This window comes from Chaetodon auriga, chromosome 19 (assembly GCF_051107435.1).
Source record: "Chaetodon auriga isolate fChaAug3 chromosome 19, fChaAug3.hap1, whole genome shotgun sequence".
Classification (NCBI taxonomy): domain Eukaryota; kingdom Metazoa; phylum Chordata; class Actinopteri; order Chaetodontiformes; family Chaetodontidae; genus Chaetodon; species Chaetodon auriga.
Genome location: NC_135092.1, coordinates 10875604 through 10900564, shown reverse-complemented (window position 1 = coordinate 10900564; position 24961 = coordinate 10875604). Strand labels below are relative to the sequence as shown.

The window sequence follows — 24961 nt, the reverse complement described above, 5'->3', positions numbered from 1 at the left end:
GACGAGTTCATTTTCAACACTAATTAATGCTGGTCTCGAAACTGGGGCACACAAAATGAGTTCCCCCCTCCCGAATCTTTGTTCCTGCATTCATACAAAAACATAAAGCTCCGAGACGAAGCACTTGAAGAGGCCAACTCCAAACTGGGTCAAGGTTCAAATAATTTGAACACAAGAGTGCAGCATCCCCAGAGAAATTTTCAGCAACCTCCCTCTGACCTGCTTCTGCGGTGGGCGCTATCACTTTCTCCGAGGGAAAATAAAAGCGCTGCCAGGCAGCACGGAGTGGTTTTGCCTTTGATTATGTGTGCTGCCCTTTACAAGGAGAGGTGGGAGAGACGGACAGAACAAGAAACAAAGGTCAGAAACCACAATTTGACTACAAATGACTTGCTTTACAATGTCACGCTCAGTGAGGTGACGTGTTTCATTGATGTGCAAGTTGCGGCTTCCGCTAATCATGTTTTACGGAGTTAAAATTGTTCAGCTTCCAGGGGGAGCGAGTACAGTCAGCGGTTCGGGGAATCTGGTGTGCAACAGCTGAGGGGAAGACATCATCTCTGAATGTCACTGAAGACCTTTTGCTCATCTCCTCCCACTCCTACATTCAACAGAGCCGCACTTCTCAGAGAGCTGGCCGGGCCTCCTCGGTGCTGACTCACACTAATAACATGCCACGGCACTTTCCGCAGTCGAACACAAACACAGCGCACTCCAGATCACACAGGTTCTGGGCCTTCTGCAGCTTCTTCTGAGTCCTTCTTTGTGCGTCTACAATCTCCCTTTGATTGTGTTTTATGAATGTTTGGCTCACACCGGAACATCCACAGACATATGCTCTTAAAGTCACAGAGCGAGGGGGGGAAAAATGATAGAAAGAACAATGCCAGTGTGTCCAGGGCCCGTCTGACCTTCAGCCCACCCACTGCTCGCTGCGCGTACTCGTTGCTGCCTGTGGGCGGGTGCTGCCCACCAAGCCTGCTTCGACCAGCGGCATCCTGCCAGGCAAAGACCAACATAGAGGCCCTGTGTGTGTGTGTGTGTGTGTGTGTGTGTGTGTGTGTGTTTGTGTGCAAACAGTCTCTTCCCACAATGCCAAACCTCGCAGCAAACCAAACCGAGCCGTGTACTACACATTCTTCATTCATTTTTAGCCTTAGTATGTGCCACTGCTCTTATTTTGAAACTTGTGCACATATGCTGTTATTTATATATTTCACATTTTCCATTCTTTGTTTATTAACACCATCCTTCATCTTCCCCTTCAGTCTGTTGTTTTGTCGCATCCTTTTCTAACTTGCTGTGTAATGGCTAACATACACTGAAGCATCATTCTAGGTTAAATGTTATGTATTTACAAAGCACACACATACACATTCAGGATGTAGCAGGGTGCAGCTTTCTGTATTCATGCCAGTTAGCATTACTGAGTTACCACATCAAACCTTTTTAGGGCTCGTTAACAACACAAACTTTCATGTACTAACAAAAAGAAATGCAGTTTTAGAGCTGTTTACTGTTTGTGAAGGTGTGGAGATGAGTGAGTGCCATCCTGGTAAATGTCTGTTTCCCAGCCACACCTCTCTGTTCTCATGTTCTCGAGCTGCCTTGTTTTAATCTCCCACCTTGCTTTGGAAAAGCGTTGCCCCAAGAAACACACTGAGGGTGCGTGTGTGTACACATATGTGCGTGTGGAATGTCTTCAGTGCCCACACAGCCCCGAGGCCAAAAATATTAAGCATCCAAACAGCCATTTTTAGGCCGCAACCACCTCTTGGCTAAAAGAGGGCACAGTCAGAGACATAAAAACCACAATCATGAATAATAATGATAAACTGTAGAAAAATGAGGATATGTGAAATGCCAAAGGAACCACCGCAGCTCTGACTAAACAGTGTGTCTTCTGGGGGAACGTATGTCTCTGAAGTGCAAAAGCACACAAGAGTAACACAGCAAACAGCTCCAGTTTCATAAAAGAATCACTAATACATCATAATGGTTGAGATCATTGCCAGACTGCTGCTTACGCATATCACCTGTAATGGATTTATGCACATGTAGAACGTGTGTGTGTGTGTGTGCATGACCAGCAGTTTCCAATGAGGGGGGGATTGAGCTTTACAAGTCGGTTAATGGGTCACTATAGCCTGTGGTCGTCAAACACCAGGCTTCAGTCTGTCCACGTCTGACCTCATCTTGGCCCAGATGCAGATTGTAACGTTGCCTTAAGTCAATTTTTCTCTGTCTGTCCTCTCACACTCTTTTGTTTGCATGCCCCTGCATCGCCGCGCATCTCTAACCGCCTCCCTCTTTGTCTTTCGCCATCTCTTCTTTCTCTCCTTCTTGTGAACAGATCGCTTGTGCTGATTTGTGGCCTCCACAGCTGGTCTCTTCATCCTCATGCTGCTCACAGGCGAGCTTCTTCCTCTTCCTGCTCTGAGCTGCCTGACTTTTCCCTCCTGTCTTGTTTCCCAAACGACTCCCTCCCTCAGGAAAAGAATAAACAGCGAATATGACAGAAATGCAAGCACATACAGATATGCCTACAGAGCAGGTGCAGATACACACACACACACACACACACACACACACACACACAGAGTAATGCCTTATATCATTCTCCCAAAAAAAACAGTCCATCTATTGATTTCTTCCTGGAGCTATTGGCAAAATAAAACAACCAAACTCTGCTTTAAACCACAGAAATAAAGCACACACACACACACACACACACACATACACATACACACACACATTCCTGTAAAATGTTTACATGGAAACAGTGTTTGGGAGGGGAACAGGTCTTTTTCCTGCTGCAGGTGGAAAACTACAGTCACACTGGGAATATCTGGTGCTCCGCTGCCATGGCAACACATGGGTCTTTCCAAAACAATACCACAGGCAGGGCAGGGGTATCAGGGTATCAGGGTGTCATGTGACACCAATCTGTTGATGGGTCGTCCTATATAATAGAAGACTTCATCGGGCTTCAAATACCAAGCTGTTAAATCATTACAGCATCTGTGTGCTGTATATGATGCACGATCAGGGGATTTTTTGGGGCCTGATATAATTTGAAAAGAGTGGATTGTGCATCTGTTTGCGTATTTTGTGTGCAACTCTCTGAGAACATGACATGGCTTGGTATTGAACCTCAATGCGTTTGTGGTGCAGACTGAAATGTTCCCAGATCACTGAAAACTGCCAGTTACTGAAAGTTGGCACTAAATGTCTAAATATTGATCAATTTTAGACTGCATTATATTCAGAAAAACTTGTTTCGCTGTTTTGTTTTGTTTTTTAAATCAAGAGGACTTTTGTTGAAGATGAATTCAACATTTGTGGAAATTTGCATATTTGCATGTAGATTGATATAGCTCAGTTCGACCAAGGATGTGGTTAGCTTTGTTAAGCATAAAGACTGGACACAGCTTCGCTCTGGCCACATTCTGCCTACAAACATTTCGAAAGTCATTATTTAACATGTTAAACCACAACAAAAGTGTTTCTCTTAGTATGAAAGCAAAAAATCCATTTGCCAAAATGTCAAAATATGTATTTTAAATGAAAGAAAACACTACTTTATTCCTCAAAGCAAGCTATCAAAGAAGTATTATTTCTTGTGACACCCGGCTGTGGAACTGCCAACAGTATTGAAAGTTTTTAAATGACACCCATCACTACGAGACCTGCAAAGAGAGTCTCTGTCCTGTAAATCTGTCAGCGCCTCATTAGCTGTTGTAAGTTTACAGCTTGTTTTTAGCACTACCACAGACAGTAGGTGCCGTATTGTACTGAGACGTCACTTGGAGAAGCCACTCAACGCGCTGTGTCACTCTTCATTCATTGTCTCATGCAATCCATAGCTTACTCTCACACCTCCACTCCCTGCCCTTTTCTTTGACTGCGCCTGTCAGCCATAATGGATACCAAGTCAACTCATACTGTTGCAGTGCTGAAGTGCAATAGCTGAATGAACTAACCCTCTCTCTGCCTCACTCATTCTTACAAATAGAAGGAATTAAAAGGCTTGTCTGAGTTTAACTGCACTAAAGAGAGCCGTGGCCAACAGACAAAGGAAACAATTGTTGCCTGAAGCTGTTCAATGCTCCGTGCGGTGCCGCGGGAAAGGAGGGGTGGAAGTCAAAAATGAGGAAAAGAGCTTCTTTTAACAGAAACAATTACGGAAACTAGAGTAATATGAAAGAAAATGATAAACAACAATAAAGAGAGAGAAGACAAAGACAATGTGACAGAGGAAGAGCCATGAAACTGGAGAGAGAGAGAGAAGGAGCGACTCTCAAAGGAGGCATAAGATATCCTCCATGGTGAGAGCTGCCTCTCCATCCCCCATCACCCTTTCCACTCAGCACGGCCGTCATAAATCTGCCCCGGCTGCTGACGCCTTTATTGGCCTCTGGGAGGAGGCCTGTCATCCTAACACTGCCAGTATTACCCCGACAGATCCATTCACACGGTTACCTTAAAGCCCCACCCAGTCCCGTAGGATCCTAATGTTACGCTACAGCACTCAGAGCCCTCTGAATACAGCTATTTGATTTGAATGTAATCAGAGATTGAATGGTGCCTTTTTAATGGCTTCCTCCAGCTCCTCCCACCCCTAAATCTGATTCATATTCAGTGTGCTAGTAGGGCACAGTGGATTTGGGAGGGCTAAGCTTATTGAAGAGGCCCGGTCTGGATACTGGAGATAAACAAGATGCACCGCTGTCTCCTAAGTAAGAAATTTTCCTCACTGCCCCTCAAAAATGGCCTCAAATACACATGCACGACTGTACTGTAAACTACAATGGAAAGGGAACTGGGGTGGGAGTCGCCGCAAGGAGAGGTAAAGAAATAGAGAGGGGACCCCTTCCCCTGAGTTCCTACATGGTCTAAATATCCAGTTTTGAGATGATTTAACACAGACGAGAGGGGGCTGGTAGACGAGTGAAAGTGGAAAGCTGTGGAAATTAAAGTGAAGCCTCAGCTACGCCACCGCTGGGGGGGCAGACACGCCGTCAAATGAACTTGAACACAGCGTCACTCCCGTAATCCTCCCGCGACGGCACAGGCACTTGACAGCAGTTAATTTGATAAATGTCGCTATCTTGTCGCTATTAGAGGGCAGACGCAGTGGCAGGAGGCTGTGTTCTTAAAGTCCTCAATATGTGCACGTTAGGCGTGGAAATCCAGAGGCGGGGCTCCTTTCTGCTTTCTTTTCTATTCCAATTATGGAGACTGTTTAGAGAGGCATTCTTTGAGGTCACAGCGGGCACTTTGCATCCCTCACAGAAGCCGTTCAGCGTAACTAGATTTGGAGGCAAAATGATTCTCGCAAGATGAATCCTAAAGGCGCTCTTCACAGAATTGCTGTAAAAGATACGACCGTCTTGGATTGCATGAAACAAGCAAAGTGCGTGTTTGGCTACACAAATCAACATCTCTGCAGAGGCAATGTGTCCCTGGAAGCTTGTTTTATTTCATGCATTTATTTTTGTGTTTCTAAAGCTCCTTCGAGTGAGAGCAAGAGGACCACACATTCCCCACATTCCCTCATCTTGTTTTTCAATTGTAGCCAATTTATCACAAATACTATTTCACCTATATCGCAGCCGCCTGACATCTATCTGCTGGTGAACTCCTTGTTCCTGCTTCCTGGTATTATTAACATTACTCGAGTTGAGAAATCATAATAGGCCAATTTGTTTCCTGGAGGTAATCTCCTTGCCTCAGCGTTGATAATCTCTGTGGAAACGACCCGGCGGCGGCAGCAGTTATAACGCTGGGACGACCGCCAAGTCGGAGACGCTGTGCCTTTAAAAACAAACAGCGCCCCCTGCAGTGGTGTAATCATCCCTTTGTCTCAGGATGGAGGGATGAGAGGCATAGAGAAAGTCAACATAGGAAAGGGCACGGTCTGAAATCATACCAGTGGAGGAAGAGAGAACAGAGGAATGTGTGTGTGTGTGTGTGTGTGTGTGTGTGTGTATGTGTGTGTGTGTGTGTGTGTGCAGTGGTGTGGTGTTTACTGTGCGGCTTCACAACGCTACAGTTTGTGCTCTGAGCTTTTTCATATGTTTAAATGTTTGTGTGGTTTTGTGTGTTTTCCTAAACTGTCATAAACCTCCGCCACAGAGAAAGAAACAATGTCAGATATGCCGGCATTGATGAGCTCGTTCCACCTGCAGCATAGCCCGTGGCTGCTTAATATGCCGCCGACTGCGATCCAAAACAGCTGCTTTGTCTGAGGGTTATGGGCACTTTGTCTGCAGGTGGAACACGAAATCAGATAAAAGCCAAAAATAAATATTAAATGTTGAATTAAAGATGCTCAAAGGGCAACTCAAACAGTTTCACACATCAAAGTACGTGCGCAGGTCTTGGGAAGGACCACTATGCTGTATTAAGACTTTAAGTGGCTCCAGAGAGAGCTGTGCCTCAAGTGATGTCGCTTGAGTCAGCACTGACTGGAGGTGGGTTTGGGTTAGGGACTACAAGTGTGAAAATGACAAAAATCTGGGGGTGTGGACTCAGAAAGACGTGAGCTTACGAGATTTCTGTAGCCTGCTCCATAGCCTAGAAGCTAACAGCTCAAGGCTAGATTAGCTACTAGCATTACACACCTGAATCTCTAGCAGAACTTTCGTCAGTTGAGTTGCATCGTGGCTAACGAAGGCGCCGGGTTTTAACAATGAAGCAGAATGTCTGACATTTATATTCTATATGTGCTAAATTCTGCAGGATACTGACACTGTACCATCACAAGTGTTGTACCAATCACGTTTCATTATCCTCAATCTTTTATAGTAGTTCGTTTTTTTTCGAAGGTGCATCAGCTTACAGTCAAACTTCACTAAACTATCCATGGCTCCACAGCGATTCTTCTTAGTCTTCCACAATTAATGGATTAGTCTTCATTGACTAATCCATTAATTGTTTCAGCACTTAAGATATTTGAACTCTGTGGTTCATGAGCCCCATCCTTATGATGCGGACTGGAGTTTGCTGCCAGCAGATGCTGCATCACTGTCATAAGTTGGGCATGAAAAATGGGAAAGTAGACACACAGGGAAACATGGAAATGATTTGATTAAAAGCGAGACAGATGGAAAGAGACAGTGAGAGGAAGACACACTGACAGGCAGGCAGGCAGGTAGCAGATACACACAAAGGGAAGTGACCCAAACACAAAAATAAATATGGTTACAGTAGAAAATAAAGACAAATATAATTACACAACCAATCATAGAGACAGCTGCAAAGTCCATGAATGACAAACCGCCGTGTGTTGGATCCCGTGTGTTGTGTCAGCTTCCCTCTGCACTGTGTGTTTTACATCCTCCTCCATACCCTCCGCTTCTCTCCCCGTCTCTGTTTCAGTCTCCGTCTTTTGTATTCTCTCTCTCCCTCCTGCCGCCGCTTCTTTTGATCACACAAGACTTTCAAGGAGAGCACTCTCCTGTCTCAGTGGACACACACACACACACACACACACACACACACACACACACCACTCTATCCCCCCCCCCCCCCCCAAAACCTTTGATTCCACAAGCGTCTGTCGTGTCTTCCCTGTCAACCGCTAAAGTCATTAGGAAAGAGACTCATTACCCCGACCCCCGAAGCATTATGGGGGAAATAAGCGTTCAAATTGCTGCAAAATCACACAGAGACTCTGATTAATAATACAGCATGGTGAATTACCAGCTCCGCTCTGGAACATGGACGGCGCTCATTAGACTGTGGTTTCTACAGGCAAAGATGGTAATGTGCGATGAAAAATAGAGGATGCTCGGCTTTTAGGTTAAGTCAGCAAACGGTTGGCTATGGGAGTTTCAGCGTAGAGAGGTGATGACGGGCTTTTAGTGGTATTTATGGTGTGTGTATTGTCTTGCTCCCTGCGTGTGATGAAGGTAATCACAATAATAACACATTCGTATCTGCGCTCCACTCTGCTCTTTACTTTCCACTCATACTACAGGAGCGCTTTCTTTCTCTAACTTTCAGCTAAACACTACCTTTCCACAGCATCTCCTGCCCTTTGTTGCGCCTCTCTGCTTTCCTTTCCATGCTGGCCTTTGCAGGAGCCAGCCTGCGATGTCACGGTGGCGGTAAATCTTGTGGGCAGACCTCAGCCCTCTGACACTCTCTTTAATGCATCATGAGCACCGCAGCGATTGCGTGTGTTTCTGTGTGGGCGGAGAGCAGCCTCATTAATTTATCTACACTGGAGCTGGCACTTAAATCTCTGTGGCTATCTGCAAAACACTCTGCGGCCCATCATAAGTAATGTGTGGGTTTTAAATGCTGTAATGTGCTCGATAAAAATAGAATGAACAAGACAGACAGGAATGCGTTTTCTTTTCTTTGCAACAGTTTAACTTGGTTTCAAGATGCTCACAAATACTCCAGCAAGCCAAAGTCTGAATGAAGCAGTTTATCTTACTCAGTGTCATCAAGTCGTGGTTTAGTGAATGAAAATCCCCCTCATGTAAACCACAATATAAGAACTCCTTTCACACATTGCAAAGTCTGGGACAACTTTGTTAAAAATGTGTGACTAAACAAACTGACCAGAAAAAAGTTATTGCGCTCATAGTGAACAACAGAACTCAGCGGTAAAAAGTTTGATATGTCAAAGGGTTTAAGATACTCAGATCTGCTGCTTTGCATTAAACAAACAGTACAGTATCCAGTGACTTGGCTTCCACTAAATTGTGCTTTTTAGAGGAAATGACACAGAAAGGCTATTAAGAACAATTATAGTTATTTACCAGCATGAGCCAGCAATGATAATTGGCTAAATGTTTGTTACTTAACCATATATTTAGAAGAGGAATAGGACAGAGGATAATGATATATGCAATAGCGTCACCAAGAGATATGCTAATACAGTTACATCTGCAGTGAACGAATACTGACCAATGACACTGGCTGAGCTGATGTATTTAGTCATAATTAGAACAAATAAGTTATAACAAGACGTAGAGTCTACAGCCGAGCCAACAACTCTATTAGGCTGCACTTAGGCACAGTGGTGCTTTGAGCTAAATGCTAATATCAGCATCCTATCATGCCCACGTGATGTTTATGATTGCTAATTAGGACCAACTACAAAGTACAGCTGAGATTGATGGGAAAATGTCATGACTTTTGCAGGTATTTCCTGAAAAACAGGCAGATTAGACACATTTTAAATGTGATGAAGGGGTTAAGGGGTCACTAAGTTGTGACAATTCATCCTGGGGGGGGTCCATGAACGTCTGCTCCAGTTCATGCCAATTAATCCAACTGAGACATTTCACCAAAAACCACAAATGTCAACCTCATGGTGGTGCTACAAGTCAGGGGGTCACCAAAGTCAAGGGAATTCATCATCTTGGGACCATGATCGTCTGTACAAATTTCATGGCAATTCATCAAATATTTGCTGAAATATTTCAGCCTGGATCAAAGCAGTGCACCGATCGATCAACCGACACTGCATCTCAAGAGTCATGCTGCTGCGAGCCTGATAAAAAGACAACACGTGAATATAAGGTACAGGAAAATATCATCACACAATCACAGGTGTTAAGTGTTTTCATGTGTCTGTGGCTGGAGGGTGGAGGCACTCGAGGCCCCGAGCAGAGCAAAGGTCGGGGGTTAGAGGTTAACGCCTTGGAGGAGTGGGGACAAAGGTCACACGGGTTTTCTGTTACTATGTGTCTTCATATGTGTGTGTTTGCGTATATCCATGTGTGCCTGGAGCAGGGGAGCTGAAATCCAATTAACTAACAGTATTACTACTTCAATCAATAAAATCACTAGCGAAGAAATGGATCCTGGCTTTTAGCAGCTTTTAACAACATCGCCCCTTAAAAAATATTGTAACAAAAAGTTAAGTATATAAATAGAAATACACAACAAAATCTGCCTGTATCAGTGTGGATAGAGAGATAAAATGTGGTTTCATGCTGCTGTGGAGATATTAGGATACACAACATCAGGATAACTATCCTCCACACTTCATTTGGCTTTGTTTTAGCTCGGCACAGAGAGGACTGACAGGGAAGTTTTTACTCCAGCTTCATTTAATCCCGTCTGACAGAGCCTCCTGATGTGAAAACAGAAGTAAAACCTACTGAATAATTGTTTTTCACGTCAATGTCTGACATGTGAGGGAAAAATGTGACACTTTAAAGTTATTGTGATGAGCGCTGTGCCACAACTTGCCATTTGGATGTGATTTGAGACGCTCTGCTGACAGACGGCGTAGACGAAGGGTTGAGCAACAATCTATGACAAGCTACAATATTTTGTAAATAAAGGTAGATTATCTGACTGACAGGCTGATGTTCAACGGGGGAAAAATAAAGATTACTGTTGAGCTTAATTTGTACTGTTTTATTTTCAGGTCCACTTCTACATGTAATGCTCCAAATAATACTTCTAATTGGTTTATTAGGTTAATTAGAAGATATGGCTGAAGTGATATTATACTTCTGTACTGTACTTGAGTACAATTTCAAGGTACTTTAGTGAAGTATTTCTGTCTTATGCAGCTATATACATCTAGTCCACTGCATTGTGGGGGCAAATCCACTACATCTATTTGATTAGATGATCAGGTTAGGTCAACTGCTAGCATGGATGGTCGTCTGTCTCTATGTGTCAGCCCTGTGGTTGACGGGCGACCTGTCCTGGTTGTACCTCGTCTCTTGCCCAGAGTCAGCTAGGATCAACTTCAGCCCCCCAGGACCATGGATACATGGATGGATGGATGGATTATAGATTAAGCCACCCAGCAGCAGTACATGAAGTAGTTAAAATCGGCACCACGTTTACCAGCTGTTCTATCAGTGTTTTATTGCTCAGTGCAGAAATAATTATAATGATATACACACAGTATAAAATGTCCATTCTGTACATTCTGATGTTAACACTTTTGTACTGTAACAGATTATTTCTTCACAGTGGTATTGCTACATTTATCACAGTTAAAGATCTGAGGCCTTCTTCCACCGCTAGCGGTTGGTTTCACCATGAAACAACAGACCAAGACCAAGCCATTAAAATGCATTGTTGGTTCCTCAGGAGAGGCGATTCTGTGTTTTGTGGGATGGTGTGTCACACTTTCTATTAAGTGCAGTGGTTGTGAGTTTTATTGTTATGCTATTACGGTATATCTACTCTTCAGGTGGTGCAGAGCTGCGAGCTGCACGATGGGAGTCTGGCAGCACATCAAGATGCCAAACTAGCATCAGCCAGCTGCAGGCTGTGGCTTCATCCACATGCAGTGAGAAGCTGTGAGAAGTTTCTCAGTGGTGTAAAGCAACCATGAGCCCACCTGAGCACAAAAGAAGTGCCACTGCTTTCTCTCCAGTGTAGGATTAAGCTATAAAATCCTTGGCAAGGAAGTAATGAAGTGCAAATGGCTCATATGTTCTTCCAACCATGCCGCTTGAAACTCTATACAATCATTTTATGTGCTTCATACATTCGGCCGACATTCAATGAGTGTGTGTTCCTGGCATTATTTCATCTCTCGGGCACATCACACGATTCTCATTACAATCCCTGGAGTCCTGTAAGAAAGCAGGTAATGTTGCACTCCTGCTGCTGTTGCTGCTGAGATTGTCTCTAAGAGACCGAATCTTGCCCTCAGAACCTCTGCTATCCCTTTCTGCCTCCCTACAAAAGTCATTTCTGATGTCCCTGAACAAACAACTGAATATGCATTAGCCTCCTGCTTTAGAAATGCCACACTGTCACACTTCCAGACACGAAGAAAATAACCACGAAATGCCTAACCTGCAAACTGAAAAGGCTCCACAGAGTTCACCTTAGCCCCGTCTGCTCCGCCACAGCTCCTGGCTCAGACATCACGGCCTGCAGCGCTGCTTATCATTGGCAAACAGCAGAACAAGCACAAAAGGCCCCAATCTGCCTAATCTCTGGTCAAACACAAGCCGCAGCATCATCGCCGCTCAGGGCAATAAACTGCTGCTTTATGCCGAAGCTGTTCAGGGGACACGCATTAGGACTTCGCTAAACGGACCACAGAGATTTGCCAAAGCCCATCTCCAGGGGAACTGTTGCCTGGGTTACCGCAGCCAACAGGAAGAGCACTTCATCTCTGATTAGGTAACCTGTCAGGGTACAGAGGAGGCTTTTATTCATGCTACTTAGGAAAAATAACCAGAAGGAATTAAGCATGCCAGGTTAATATCTAATGAACGGTTATTTTTTGTTCAAATTAGCCAACAGTGAACCACCCTGAAAGGCTGATGTTTGGCTCATGGATGCTTCGAAAGCACACGTGGATCTAACCTGCGTCTTAGAGCTCTGTCACATGACCAAACTCTCATATTCTGATATACAGCAGAGTCATTTCACATCTAAATCACAACACATATGATATGACAAATATTCTTTAAACTCAATGAACACTTTCACAAAATGATCACATGGAGAGGCCTATTTCTTATTATATCTTGAATGATACACTTGACAATTGAAAGGCACATGCTCTGAATTTTTCTAATTTTCCTTTAAACCTTTGTAGACATTTGTGATTAAGTGTAAGAAAAATTGAAAACATTAATGTATAACATACGCAAAGTTAATAAATCGGGGCCTAAAATGTGAATATTGTCAAAAACATCAAAACCAAACATATAGTAAACAGTAAAACTGTTTGAATTGTAGCAGCAAACAAAAATAAGTACAGGCCTGACGTAAATATTGGATATTAAATACCAAGCCACCAGCTTCCAGCCGGTATCTCCTTCCATTTTCGTGGTTCTTTGTCATGTGCTGTGCCTCGGTCGACTGTTCGACGTGATTCTTGCGTACGCAGTAAAAGCCTTTAGTGGTGTTTCAGCTTGTTGTGGGGACCGGTCTGTGGCATCATTTCCAAGGTAGTTTTCTGGTCTTGTCACACCTAAACCGCGTCCATGCGACAGAAGTAGCCTTTCTTTTAGCTTGCAGCTCCTCGTTTTGCCTCGTGTGGCTGGAATCCCTCTTCCTCTCGGAATTATCCCGTTCGGTGTCGCGTTCACTCGACGAAATCAACGATACAGCACAATATGAAAGTGCAGACGTTCTTCTATCTTCACATGATGTATATCGCACAGCCTCACCCCCTCTGCCGGACTTCTCATTCGTTTCTTGACATCTATCTGAGCAGCTCTTTGAAGAACCGAACTCTGATTGCATCTGACTGAAGAATACTATGGAACGCGTGCTGCCTTCAAAATAGAGGACAGGAGGGGAAAAATTGGAAAACTGCATTCTGCCATAAGGTAAGCTGTCATTTTAACATCTTTTCAGTGCATTTCTCACCCGATCCCATGGTTGCCATGGAATTTCCGTGGCCTCTATCTCCTCTTCTCTAATCTTCTCCTCCTCCCCCCTTTCTCTCCTTCCCCCTCTTTATACTGGCACTGGGCCAGTCTGACTGTCTGCCAGTTTCAAGCGTCCCAGCATCAATTACCTGAACCCAGCACTCACATATTCCCATAATGGCTCTAAAACCTACTCACACACACGTACACACACGCACACACGCACACACACACGCACACACACACGCACACACACACACACACACACACACAGCATACACGCCTCGCCCCCACACAATGTCTGATCAAACACACACTCATGAGATGCGTGAACACATCCACACTTTCAAAAAAAACCCAGACTCTCAGCCTTTCTCCATTCATGTGCGCACACACGCACGCTTTCACAAAACGAGGACACTGAATAATTAGCGAGATGAAAAAAAAGAGGCAGTGCCTACACAGACAGTCATTTCAATTATCTCTATTCCTCTGGCTGTCTGGCTGCTGTCTCTTGAAGGTTATGGACTCAGCTCACCACAGTCTCCTCTGGGACCGCGTCATGAGGAGCCAGTTTGCTATCTGATTCCCGTCCACGCAGGACCCCGCGCTCCATCCCACCACTGTGCTGAGGAACCGCCGTGCCTCCATCCCGCCTTTCCCGTGGCAGCTGTCTGGACCACGCTAAACAATACATGCTGTATGAAACACAGAAACGCTTGGCTGACGACGATAAACATTCATCCTCCAGCTGTGTGAAGGATTTTTGACAGCATACTTGTGATGTTAAGACCAACAATGGCTCGCAGCCAACCCAACTGCACGGCATTTCTGGTCTCTTCATGGCTGCATTGTGATAGGATGAACAGGGACGTCTGAATGAAGACACCTCCTCTCTACCCCTCACTCCCACTCCTCCCAGGTATTTACTAGATGCGTTCAGCCCAGACCTGGTCTCCTTGGCAACAGAACCTAGCGAGGAGACACAGGAAGCTCTGGGTAGACCTCTGTATGTGTGTGTGTGTGTGTGTGTGCGTGCTCTTGATGTGCTTCCCTCTGGAAACACATGCACGCACACTGTCCTCCATGACTCTGCCGCAAGGACACGACTCATAATAACCCAATGTCACGCTGACAGCTCACACCTACACATTACATGAGCTAACATGGGAAATATGTTCCAAACGGGACAACAATAGCAAACATAAGTGCAACCATCCATCCCTGCTATTCAATCAAAAGACTAGAAAAGAATGAATTCATAAAAATGTTCAAAAGAGAGTTATATCACAGTTTCAGATCGAGGGTAAAAATGGGCACTATGGGGATAAAGGCTACATCTCGTATTGTTACATCCATCAAAAACGGTCAGTCGTCAGACGGTCTAGCCACCATAGTCCAGATGAGAGAGGAAAAGTGTTTATAAAAATGTTCATATGGTCATTAGTGCCCTTCAATTATTACCTTGAGCTCAAATTGTAAGCTTAACTTGTATTGACAAGTTTTTTTTTTTTGCCCTGGGGTTCACCTCTAAGGCAGCATACAGGCTGCTCTATCTCACTGCCGGAGGCTATTGTGGTTATCTGTGAGAGGAGGACCTGCATCTTTTTCTGGTAGAAAAATAGATTTAATGTGTTTTTATGTGCATTTAAAATGCTCCTGAGAATTTGGACAGTAGTAGTAGTAGTAGTGCAATTTGTACTAAAGATGCAAACACAACATTATATATCCTACTCTAACCCTAGCATCAGAAAACAAACAAGGTTAGCGCATTAACAAGAGCTTTACACAGCATTTCAATTCTTTTCTGTTAAATCACTATAATTATAACCAATGTCATCATAATTTGTTGTTTTTTAGATTTACATGGATATGTGTGCAAATGCATAGCGCAGTTTGAGAAGTAATAAAGCTTCTGCTAAGTGTACATACAGCTTTTGTGCAATTACCTGCTCAGTCTGAAATAGCACTAAGTGTGTGAGCGTTCAGAGTCGGCCTTTTTGGTAGTCAATGTGGCATTTTCTGATAGACTTAGCAGCTGCACCTCCCTGACAAATCTAAAACATGCCGTCTGAGCTTTTCTTTGAACTTTTGCAAACTGCGATGAGGCTTACAAAGACAGCGGGAGAGATACTGTCAGTGTGTTAAAAGGTTAGAAACTGGAGAGGGCGGTTCGAAGTCGGATGCATTTGAACTCACCACAGTGTGCTGTGTTTTGCTTTGCTGGAAACGAACAAGCCTGGCCTCCCTGATAAACTCTCTCCGTAGAAATCAACGTAAGATTCGTGCTAAACTGCGAACACAACCTGAGGCAGGAACAGTGACTGGGGCTGCCAGAAAGTTAGTCAGAGAAAAACTGAGAGGAGAGAGATGAGACGAGATAGGAGCCTCTCAGAAGCATTAACTACTTAGAGAGAGACGGTGAGGGAGGCAGTGTGAATTAGAGCCTTTCTTCTCTGGCGCCTCGAGGGAGGAATGATATATTCAATTTGGGTTAAAAGAATGCGTTTAGAAAGGACACACCACGACGGGCCCGGAGTGCATGCAAGACACGGATTGGAGGATTAATGCCTTTTCTGTGTTTCTCTGCCGGATGGTAATTGAGAGATTCAGGAGTGGAGCTTTTACTGAACCAGATTAAGGCTACAAGCTGTCACTGAAAACTACAAACATGGCCACGAGGGCAGCTGGCTGTCACTCAAAAATGTAAAAACATCCCACTCAGGAGGAAGGAGACCACGTCCCCTCTCTGGCTTCACCTTTACTGACTTGACTCGCCTCTTTGTTCTTTTTACCTTTTCAATCACACCTCTCTCCTTCTCAGACCCGCAGTCTCTTCACATCTCAAACTTTCTACTAATCATTTCATTGCTCTCCTCTGCCTCGACTCCCCTTTCATCTCTCTCCTTTCTCTCTGGAGTGATGACTGATATTGAGGTGCCAGTTACATGGCCTGCTGGGGTAACATTAGCCTGCTTATGTAACAAGACACTACAAGCAGGGGAGAGCGTGGCACCGCGGGATGTAGAGCTGCTCATATGTATGCATGGGTGTATGCCCACGGGTGTCATTTAACTATAGTGCATTATGAGAGAGCACTAGAGCATATAAGCACTCTTAAAGCTTCAATTCCTACAGGCAATCAGGAAGCTAACATTATTTTTCACGACTGTACTGTATCGGTTTGACTCCAGTAAGTCCAGAAATAAGAAAACATCAATTAAAATCTAATGCAGGAATACAAATACTAAAAATAGAACTGTGCTCAACAGTATGTCATGTGAGGTATTCAGATTGGTCCAAAACAAAGACGTTATACTCTTGCATGCTTAATATTTCTGCTTTTCGCAGCATTCAGGCGTGAGACCGTCAGAGGTTTGACGCTGGAGAACAACGGGAATGGACAGGTTAGACAGTTGTTTACTCGACAGCAGAGATTACAGCTAAAAGGTTGGAAAGGTGAAAATAAAAGAGTGCGATTGGATATCGAGGATAAGGCAAAAACATTTACAATGACATGTTACGAGTACACTGAACCGTAATTTTTTCATTGCCTCAAATGAGTCATGTAGCAGATAATTCTTCTATTTATGCAAGAATATGAACAGCAAACTGCAGGAACATGTTTCTTTTTGAGAAATGATCACTGAGTTATAGACGTAAGTGGGATAAGGCTAGCCTGGAAGTGAGATTCATAAAAATCACGACTTGTCAAGCCTGTTATTGCAAACCAGCACCCTGAATGAAAGTCTGCTGCTGCCCGAGTGAAGCACCAGTTTTGCTGCTTGAGAAACGTAAAGGAAACTCTGCTTTGTATCAGACTGCTCTTTTTGCACAGCGAGGGGCCGACAGGCAGACCCTTCTGATGGACTAATGAGAAAAAAACTAAAAGCTGAAGTGAACTAAACTAATAATAAAGGCATCAGGAGAGTTTGACACAGTGAGGAGGAACATGATGAAAGCACAGCAGGTCCTTGTACTCATTCAGACAAAGGCAGATTTCCCCATGGAGGGTGGCCGTCCTCAAACTCTGTGGAAACAACCTCCTTTGGTGTGTGTGTGTGTGTGTGTGTGTGTGTGTGTGTGTGTGTGTGTGCATGTACAAAGTGACTGGGAGGGCAGAGCAGGTGGGGGGTGGGGCAGATGCTGATGGAAATGGTGCACAGCAGCAGCACTGCACAGTCTCTCGACCACCAGACAGATGTGCAAAGAGCCGCAGTCCCACATGCTTATTACATACAAGGACAAGGCAGGGGAGCCACACACACACACACACACACACACACACACACACACACACACACACACACACACAGAGTCATGTTTCCTTCTCCTTCAGAGGACATTACATTGACTTAATTCATTTCCTGGAGACTTATCGTAACCCTAACCATGACCTTAAGCTCAACCTAACCTTAAAACAAGTCTTCACCATAAAATCTAGTGATTTACATTATGGGGACTTGTGTTTTGTGCCTAAAAAGAAGGCGATTGCCCACAATGTGACCATGCAAACAGATTTATGTCCCCACAACATAAGTAATACATGTCCACACACACACACACACACACACACACACATACACACACATACACACACACCTGCACAAACATGACCTTATATAGGACAGAATGCACCACAAGGACACATGAACGCCATCTATCAACGCTGAGGCGTGTTTTCGTGCAACTGTACTCCTCACAAACAAACGCATACACTCGGGCCAGACGTGCACATCATGTCGCAGCTCAACGACAATTTCAAACGGCAACTTCCTCATCCACACACAGACACGCAGCAACATTAAACTCCATATGACCCAAAAAAGAAGGCAGACGTGGAAGAACGAAGGAGTCATTTTTGTCATCATCCTTGGAAGGCGTATGTGTGACAATGAATCAGGGCTGTGTGTGTGTGTGTGTGTGTGTGTGTGTGTGTGTGTGTGTGTGTGTGTGTGATATGAGATGTGTATGTTGTTGAGTACAGCAATGCAATGGAGCAAACTGAACACATTGCCTCTTTAACTAAAGCTCCAACGTCCTGCTGCCCTTGAATCCAAACGCTGTCTGCCTGAAAAACCCCTTGATGTAGCTTCAACATCCAAAACTGCAGGACAGCTACAAAACACAGAACGTGGGTCAGATTCAGACTCAGAGAGAGAACGTTCACTCCACTCATTGGTCAGATGTGTCTGAAGCAGGAGCAAGAACATGAACACAGGAAGAAGGTCCTGAAGGAGGTCCACTGTTCAGGTTCAGCCGCTTGCTAATCGTTTCCATCAACTTGCAGAGTATGCCGAATAGTTTGATTGGACTGAGGTCAGATCATGTTCCCACCTCAAGACCACCTCCTCTTAAGGGTCTTGTTCCAGGGATGAATGCACCAAGGTTCTTTTAAAGCGAACCAAACAGGTTTGGCGTGAAAGCATCCTAAAATGTAAACAGTAACATTGCTGCAGGGCTTTGGTGTCAGACTGGATTAGTTTTAGCAACGTGTAGCTCTAATGAACTGACAACTAAGTGTGCTTAGTACTTGATCTCAGCAGGCAGAAGTGTGATGCAAGAACAAACTTCTGTGCAGTTGATTTCCCGCTCATAAAAACCCCCCAACAATGCCTCAACACACACACACACACACACACACACACACACACACACACACACACACACACAGCACAGAAGGTTTTATTTTATTTCTGGAATCAGACTGAGATCCTGCTCATAATATGACCCAGACTAATGCTGGAGGTGGTCTGGCAGACCTGATCACATTCTAACACAATGAGCACTAGTGCACTATCCTGATTTTCCCCTTTGTCTTTAAATGCAATCACATTTTAATTATTAATATGTTGGGTTTTTTTTTTTTTGAGTGCTTTGGAGAGTTTTAATCTCACCCGAAGAAACTTTTCTGTCATTTCCTGAGAGCAAGTAAACACTTAATTTTCAGCTGAAACCCTTGATTGCCACTGAACCATCTGTTCCCATGCACATCACAAAGGACCGCATAAGAAAATGACAGAATTAGGGTAACACTGAGAGAGGTAGCAAAACAAAGAGGAAGACAGAGTGGTAGAGCTAGCAAGTAAGAGAGAGGGAGGGAGAGTGAGAACATATCTACAGTATTAGCTGAGATACCTTCCAAATACATGGATTCATGACACTGTGCATGCCTGCTGTGTGCGTGCGCGTGAATAAACATATGAGAGTGAATGATGATGATGGTGATGGTGGTGATGATGATGATGACAATGATGCAGGGAAAGTCATTATGCAACCAAAGCACAGCATCACATTACTATGATTAGTCCAGCCAGCTGTTAATTAAAGAGAAGCTGGACTCAGCTCAGCCTCACGTTGTTTTCAGCAGCACTGGAGCGAGAGGGAAATGACTGGTTTACGTATGAGGAACGGATGGGTGGACAGATGCACAACGGGCTGGATGGGGATGTAGTATGCTTTGTATGGAGTTAAGGAATAAGAACGAGGTGAACTGGCACAGTGAAACTCATCCGCCTGCTCTGGAGTATGTGGCGAGTTGATAAGTAACGATAGCTTCCTTCAGCTCTCCGTTCCCCCAAAGGTCAGCACTGTCAAGACGGTCGGTCAAACGCAGAGCCAAAGTTCACCAAAGTTGAACATGATGCAAAAATTCATATGGATTTACCTCACCCCACTGAGCAGTAACTGGGATTCTATAGAAAGTAATTTTTTTTTGTTTTTATCAGTAACACCTCTTGCTTCCCTTTCCAGCTCTGCATGTGACTCTCTAAATATTCACAGGATTTTCAAGGGTCTTTTTGGCTCCTCTTTTTTTTTAAATCTAACTTGAGCTGACTGTCCTCTGACTGTATTTCCTCTTCCTAATGTCAGTACAACTCAACTCAGCGCTTTACAGGTGACTGACAAGCCAATGATAATACTCTGCGCAGTAAGCTATGATGAGATCCAGGCACACAGGCACACATTCAAGCTTGAAGTATAGGTGCAAACAGAGGCAAACAAATAACAGTCACACATCAATACGGGCTGATGCACAAAGGTAAACAAACAAGATCCACAAACGCACAGGGGAACGGTGCACAGTGGAGGAGAGAGGGGGACGCAACACCACTGGTGTATTTTTAGCTGCATGAGGCTAGATGTAAAAAAAATATATATTTCTGGGTGTTTTCACAATTTTTGTTTGCCTGATGCATAATTGATTCTTCAAATCTAACAAGCAAATATAATTTCAGTACAACAAGCTGACACTTACTGCATTTAGTTCTTTGCACTTTGGCTCAACTTTTGGCCTTTCTTACCTGAATCCACTCAGACGTGGATGAAGGCCATCAAACAGGCACACGTCTCAGAGCACAGCAGGTGCATTTTAAACTCAAAAACACAGAGAGACAAGCTGGCAGCCATGTTTTTACATTTTTTATAACTGGAGTGTTTGCAGTGTTTTGCAGCTGCTACAGAAAATAAGTTGAAAAGCTTATCTAGTAGAGCAGAGAGTCTAGTCAATCAAAATAGAAACAGTTGGCTTGAAACAGGGCTGTGACCCCAAGAACAAAATCAAATTAAAGCACGAGTCTCCCAAAAGGTTCTCAGCTCTACTCGGGAGAGCCACAAATGCAACTATTCCCTGTTGGCATTGTGCGCTCCACTAATCCGCCCGCCAGAGCATCTGATGATGATGAAGAGAGGAAGGAGACGAAGGGGGACTTAAGTAGATAATAAAAGTGCGTACATGAATGTCTATATATTGTTGCTACATATACAGAATGTGTAGCCGTACCTCTCTGTGTATGACTGTATGTTTGTTGAGATTACCTCTGTGTACGCAACCGCTAACATGGATCTGTCCTCTGGATTAAACTGTCATCGTCAGCCTTGTTATTCTGTTCAAGTGAGCGTTCACATCGGGATGTTGCTGGAAAAAACACTGTCAGCATACACACACATACGGGCAGAGATGAGGCTCACTGGGTAGTTAGCTAGGCTGCAGACAATGCAGTGCTGAGTGCATGATGTTATGAATCACATTACGCTCTCTGTCAAGGAGCAAGCAAACACAAAAACGAAAGTATTGTAAGTGAAAAAGCCGCTGAAGTGGAACATCCTACTTCGTATTTCTCCTCTGTTGTCAATAACTGAACACTTGGTTGCTTACCAGGTGTGCAGTGCTGTGGTGTGTGCGAGGGCAAACCTGGACAGGTTAATAAGAGCCATAAATCCACTCAGAATAAGGAAAAGTGAACAAAAATGCTTTTTGAAATCAAATAAATAGTGCCAGTCTGTCTGTCTAATTGATGCAACAGAAAAACAGACTGAATTTGAATAATTTACAGTATACATGAGGCTAACATAAAATGTTTTTTTTTTTGGGGGGGGGGGGGGGGGGCTACACATATCAAGTCAGTCAATCAGAAAAGATGCATGGACACAATGGAAAAAATAAAAAAGAGGATTAGGCATTTAAAAATATCCGAGTCATAAACAACAGCTTCCATCTGTAGCCTGGTATAACATGTTGTTAACCTCTGCTGCAGTGAATAAGATAAACCCTCACCAGACAGATACAATGAGTCATAAGATGCACTGTGTCTGAGTTAATATTACTCCTACACACACACACACACACATACACACACACACACACACACACACACACACACACACACACACACATACAGACAAACAAGAACCACCACTATGGCCACAGAGACAGATTTGACACTGTCTGTTTTCTGGGTGTTGAAATATGGAGAAGATTATATTCATTTTTCAGGAAGCTCTTGTCAACTTTCTGTCTTTCTCTGGGTTTGGTTTTAGGTTCAAGGTTGGAGCTGAGACTTTATTTTCCCTATCATCACATACCGTCTGAAAAAAGATTCTCCCTACACAAATATCACAAAGCAAAGTGACCACATGTGAAAGAGTGTGTGAGTACGTGAATAATCTGTGAAGTTCAAAGTGTGCATCATGGACCACTCCACCACCAGGAAGCTCCCACAATGCACCTGTTTGATTGAAATGTCTAAACTCACTAAATGGTCAAATGGTGAACTATATGGACAGTGCAGAAAAGTGTACCCATGTAGTGTACTGTGCATAGAGAAGAGCATTTAACATGGAGGAACACACACACACACACACACACACACACACACACACACACACACACACACACACGCACACATGCACGAATGCATGCACGCATGCACCTTAATCACAAGACACAAAGTCACTAAATCAAACTGACTGAGGTGGCCTCAGACAGACTCTCTGTCTCTGCTGTACATGAATATTTCAAGATAGCAGGCCAAAAAAAACAACAGGTATTCATCCAGAAAGCACGATTGTGACCCCAAAACCACACACACTCCTTAATGACTGATTCCTCAGCATGCCATTTATGTGTGTGCTCCTATTACCCCCAACTGCCAACAAAAGCAGCCTTCATACAACACTACAGGAGACCTGTCTCATTGACGAGAAGCAGAAACTGATAGCAGCGAGCTACCGTTGGGATATCAGTGGGATACAAGGGGCAGGGCCCCGAAACCCACATGCACAAGCCAGTGTGTGACAGGAGGTGTCTCATCCAAATCCTGCTCTGGGAGGGCTTGAAGATGAGGTGTGTGTTTGTTTATGCGTGTCTGTGCCATTAGACTTGTCAGACAGCCTGTGTAAGGATACATGCATCAGTTCAACGGTGTGCATGGAAACAATTAACCCAAATTAGTGACAGAAGTGTAAGGACATGCAGTATTTATACTTGTGGTTTAGTGAGTAACGCTTCTGTCTCAGAGCAGCTAAGCGCAACAGTCTCGACTGAACCACTGCTACACAGCAGGAAAAGAAGGTTAAAAGCATAACAAATCATCCTCATAGCCATGACAGCTTCCATTAGACCAGCTTCGTAGACCAGCATCAATTTTGTTTTGTTGCTATTAACTGAACAGTTTATCTAAGAATAATGTTAATGTTATTGTTAGGCTGTTCGTTACTATGAAAGCCATGCTAATCAGAATGAGTATGGGCTAAATTTGCATTGTGGACTTAAATCAGCAACTTGCTGCTGCTGCTGACTGGAAAGTAAATAAGACTTTGACATAAGTTACATTCGTGCATTAAACACAACATTTCATAACTAACATGATTGTTTTTGTGTGTATTAACATGTAAGCCTTTTCCTAGTCAATCATACATTCTGTATACATTATCCAGTGAGTGAAGAAATACTCAGATCCTTCAGAAAGTGACACAACCACTATAAAAATGCTCCATTACAACTTTCAGAATATCACATTATTATAAACACACAGTGAAATCTAGTAAAAAAGTTGCATTAAATGAAAATAGTCAAGGGCAAGTCTCTCAGAACTGTGCCCAAGTACAAATATTGAGCAAATATAGTAATGAATCTTGCTTAGGGAAAACTTTCACCTTTTCACAAGCACTACTTGGCAGTGAAATTGGAAATTAAGCACACGGAAGTGCACAGGTACACATAAGCTGACAGACCGTTGTCAGTGCACTCGGCAAAACATTTGAACGATCTCACACCCTCTTCAGCTGCGGCGGCCAAAGTAAGTAACCTTTTAGCGCCGAGTCGTGAGCCCTTGGCAATGAGCCTGAGGCAATACTGAGTCAACCAGTGGTCAAGGACGGACAGAGAGCGAGAGGCAGAGGTGGAGAGAGACAGGGAGGGAAACCATTATCCATTGACAAGTGAGACAAAGGACGGCGGGGGGCCTCACCACACTCGAGTGACACCAAATAATAGCTCTCCCCCCCAAAAAAAGGGCCAAGACCCTTGAGTGACCCACTTTTTCAGCGTAAGTAGACCAGTGATACTCCCAACCGCACAACGAAACGACCAGCGAGTCACCCATGACTGTGTGGGGCTGTAGGTGTGTGCGCATGCGAGAAAGAGGGGAGAAAAACGAGGATGTGTGTCGGCAGAGATGGGGAGGGGCGTGGGAAAGCATCATGTGCTTCGATCCATCTTCACCTCTCTCTGGATCTCTGTCAGCTGTGCCCTCTCTCCCCCTTTCACACATCTCTATGAGCATTGCAACAGCAGTTGGAAATGATCTACAGCTGCAACTCATGATTATTTTCATCCCTTGCTGTATATTATATTGTAAAAACAGCAGCAAAGACAATCAAGTACAGAAAAGACAAATGGTCAGAACTAGTATTCACAAAGAGTAAACAAAAAAAAAAAGCACTGTACTGTTGTCCACACAATCCTCGCAGCCAAAGACCGACTGGTTGGTTTTTTGCCGCATCAGCACGTTTTTGCATTTATCTGTGCACCCTGAGGGCAACCTGAGCTCTGTATTGCCCGGATATATTACCCATGAGAAAAAGACAGTGTGGAGAACAGGTAAAGCAGGATGTGAGTGCCCGCATGGGGTGGTTCAGTCTATAATTGAAGCCATCAATAACACAAGACACAAGTCTCATAGAGATATGGGGGGGTGGGGGGCTATCTGCAGTCTACAAATTCTCTTTTATCACACGCATACACACACACACACACACACACACTCTCTCTGAGGTCTGTAAAATGTACAACTTTGTCAAGTCTGTGATAACCTTTCTGTGTTTGGCCCCCTACATTTCTGAAAGAC

General features: G+C 44.1%; 1 protein-coding gene across 1 annotated transcript in view; it reads right to left on the bottom strand.

Moving 5' to 3' along the window:
- Positions 1–24961, bottom strand: part of bcr (BCR activator of RhoGEF and GTPase) — an 84091-nt gene that overhangs the window by 36682 nt on the left and 22448 nt on the right. The gene's annotated exons all lie outside the window — the stretch shown is intronic.